Source organism: Dermacentor variabilis, chromosome 6 (assembly GCF_050947875.1).
Source record: "Dermacentor variabilis isolate Ectoservices chromosome 6, ASM5094787v1, whole genome shotgun sequence".
NCBI classification, from domain to species: Eukaryota; Metazoa; Arthropoda; class Arachnida; order Ixodida; family Ixodidae; genus Dermacentor; species Dermacentor variabilis.
This window is the reverse complement of record NC_134573.1, coordinates 101,013,429-101,016,757: the sequence shown is the minus strand read 5'-3', so window position 1 is coordinate 101,016,757 and position 3,329 is coordinate 101,013,429. Positions and strand designations below refer to the sequence as shown.

At 48.3% G+C, this 3,329-nt stretch overlaps 1 non-coding gene across 1 annotated transcript; it reads left to right on the top strand.

Annotated features, from left to right (window-relative positions):
- The first annotated feature begins 2,321 nt into the window (after nucleotides 1-2,321).
- TRNAS-AGA (transfer RNA serine (anticodon AGA)) lies at nucleotides 2,322-2,403 on the top strand. Its single transcript has one exon. It is a non-coding gene; the product is annotated as a tRNA-Ser (tRNA).
- The last annotated feature ends 926 nt before the right edge of the window (nucleotides 2,404-3,329 follow it).

Here is a 3,329-nt window from a genome sequence, read left to right as displayed (position 1 = left end):
AGTTTACGAAGCGCAAAAAAACATCGCGACTGATATTGAACGAGACCTTGTGCATCTCCAGACGCTGCGAAACGTATTTGCGGAGACGTCGCTTCGTGAAGTGCAGGCTAATTCCAAAAAAGATGTAGTTCTGTGGTGTCACGTGCCACAACCACAATCTGTTTGTGAGGCACGTCGTATTGGGGGGATTCTGGATTAATTTGGCCACCTGGGGTTCTTCAACATGCACCCAACGCACTGTACAAGAGCGTGTGTCTTTCTTTTTTTTTCTTCTTTTTTGCATTTCGCCTCCATCGAAATGCGGTCGCTGTGGCCGGGAATCGCTAGGCGGTTGAGACAGCTAGGTATGCATCTTTATTGCGTTGCATTGTTTTGTGGAAACTTCGTTGCGCCGAATGGCTAAATGCGAGTGATAGTGGATTCCTTCTCTTCATGAGCATATCGCTGTCACTAGCTCACCAGGAAAATATATAAAAAACAATTGAAATGAATAATAATATGGAGGCAAAGAACACAAAGTCCAGATAGGCAATGCTAGACTGCTATATATGTAATAAAAGCTCGCTCTAAACAAAGTTCACACCCTTTGGAGCTTATCTTGTCCCCAAACAATAATCGTCATCTGCCTTGCTCGCGTTTCCTTTCTTGAAAACCCTGTGCTCGTTACTTTCCTGTCGAGAATTCTCTGTCATGCTGATAACGTGTATGCTGTTCGTGACTAGGAAGCACCGGGATCGCAGCGTTAAAGAAAGAAAATGCGGACAACACAGATGACGATTACACACTAAGAAGAGTTTACACCCTTTGGAGTGCCCCTTCTGCCACACAACGATAATCGTCATCTGCCTTGATGCGTTTCCTTTCTTTAACGCTGCGAGCCCGGTACTTTCCAGTAACGAACGGCATGCGCGTTATCAGCATGATAGCATTCCCAACGGGAAAGTAGCGGGCGCGGCGTTCTCAAGAAGGGAAACGCATCAAGGCAGATGACTATTATCGTTGTGTGGCAGAAGGGGCACGCCAAAGGGCGTAAACTGTTCTTACACACTTAGGCAAAGTTACACCCTTTGGCTTGCCCCTTCTGCCACACAACAATAATCGTTATCTTCCTTGATGCGTTTCCTTTCCTTAAAGCTGCGAGCCCGGAACTTTCCAGTAACGAACGGCACGCGCGTTATCAGAAGGGGCTCTCCAAAGGGTGTAAACTGTTCTATGCTGATAACGCGCGTGCCGTTCGTTACAGGAAAGTACCGGGCTCGCAGAGTTAAAGAAAGGAAGCGCATCAAGGCAGATAACGATTATTGTTGTGTGGCAGAAGGGGCAAGCCAAAGGGTGTAACTTTGCCTAAGAGTGTAGATTGTATCGTTGTGTGGAAAAAGGGTGTAATTTTGCTTAAAAGTGTACACTTTTAAGCAAATGTACACGCTTGGGAGTGTATATTTGCCACACAACGATAATCGCCATCTGTCTAGTCCGCATTTCCTTTCTTGAAAACGCTGCGCTCGCTACTTAGCTCGCTACTTTCCTGTCGAGAATGCTGTGTCATGCTGATAACGGGCATGCCGTTCGTGACTTGGAAGTACCGGGCTCGCCGCGTTAAAGAAAGGAAATGCGGACTAGACAGATGAGGATTATCGTTGTGTGGCAAAAGGGTGTAATTTTGCTTAAGAGTGTACCGAGTGTCCAAATAATTCCCGTCAATATAATTCGCATGCATTCAACTGACAGTTCAATGCGCTTTAGAGATGTCTGTGAGCAGGCGTTTATTTATTTATTTTTTTGTTAGGCAGAAAGCTGGACATACGTAATTGGTCAGCATACATATATAAGCCAGTTAGGGTACCCTGACATCGCGTTTACGTATTCACTTATGGCGTAATTGCAGCGCAAATCACCGAAGCCCGGAAAGGCAAACGCGAGGTTCTGAAAGAGCAGTGCATGTTATTGCTCGGTATTTTGCGCGAATAGCATATCCGCCGAGATCGCCACTGACCCAACGGCAGCCAGGAGGCCACGTCAAAAGCCGGGAAATCTGAGAAAGAAAGCTTCTTTTGAAACGCGAACATTTGTCGGCGGCATGCGGGAATGAAACCCGCACCGCAAGGCGCTAAAACGCGCGTGCGCACTTAGGCGAGTTAGGCTTCCCAATATGCGCGCTTGTAACGGAGGGCTAAACAATAACGGCCACTATAAAGCAAGTGCGAAAGCGAAGCGATCATATGCGTTTTTACCACGGCTTCGGCAATTCTCCGTCTCGGCTAAAAGACAGAAAAATAGCCGCACCTGTTCAGAACCGCGCCGCCTCGCCACGTAGCCGTCCAGCAGTCGTGGCCGAGTGGTTAAGGCGATGGACTAGAAATCCATTGGGGTCTCCCCGCACAGGTTCGAATCCTGTCGACTGCGCAAAATTCTTTTTTCGCCCCCTTTTTTTTTTAGGACAGCAGAATCCAGGCAGGATCCGCATTGTCCGTGTCATACTTATTTCTTTTTAGCTCAAAAACTCGTGTTGTCCCCGGACGCCACTGTTGTGGCGTGACAGCATATTGGAGCAGCACAGGCTCGTACCTAGCCTTCACGGCGTACCCGCTCCAACAGTGCTTTGCAAGCTCTCGAACTCCTGAAAAAAAAACCTGCAGGTTTCAGTAGTGATCCTTGCGGCGAAGTCATTTTTCGACAGCGAACGTGTCTCAACATTAATCGCTTCTCTTTTGAGTATAGGCTACCCTAACGGCTAATAAGCTGTTTATTTACGATTATCACTGGAACATTGTAACATCGCCGTTTCCAAACAGCGGTCGTAAATATAGGAAACTCAGACTCGTCACAATATGAGACCCAGCCGGGCTCACTGGCTCTCGGAATCAGCAGCAGCCAAGCGCTTCAGAGCTCACTCGAACTCCCTCAGATCCAGTCGGACTATCCCGAAGCAGTGGCTCAGCACGTGGCTTTGGTGTTGTAAAACTGAGCACACGGAATCAGCAGCAGCCAAGCGCTTCAGAGCTCACTCGAACTCCCTCAGATCCAGTCGGACTATCCCGAAGCAGTGGCTCAGCACGTGGCTTTGGTGTTGTAAAACTGAGCACACGGAATCAGCAGCAGCCAAGCGTTTCAGAGCTCACTCGAACTCCCTCAGATCCAGTCGGACTATCCCGAAGCAGTGGCTCAGCACGTGGCTTTGGTGTTGTAGTAAAACTGAGCACACTCCGATGGCGGTGGGATGCGAAAAACGCTTGCGTGCCGTGCTTTGCGGGCAGAAAAAACCCGGAGACTCCCACGATGACGCGCCTTACAATTATAGTGTAGTTTTGACGCGTATAACTAGAGAATTT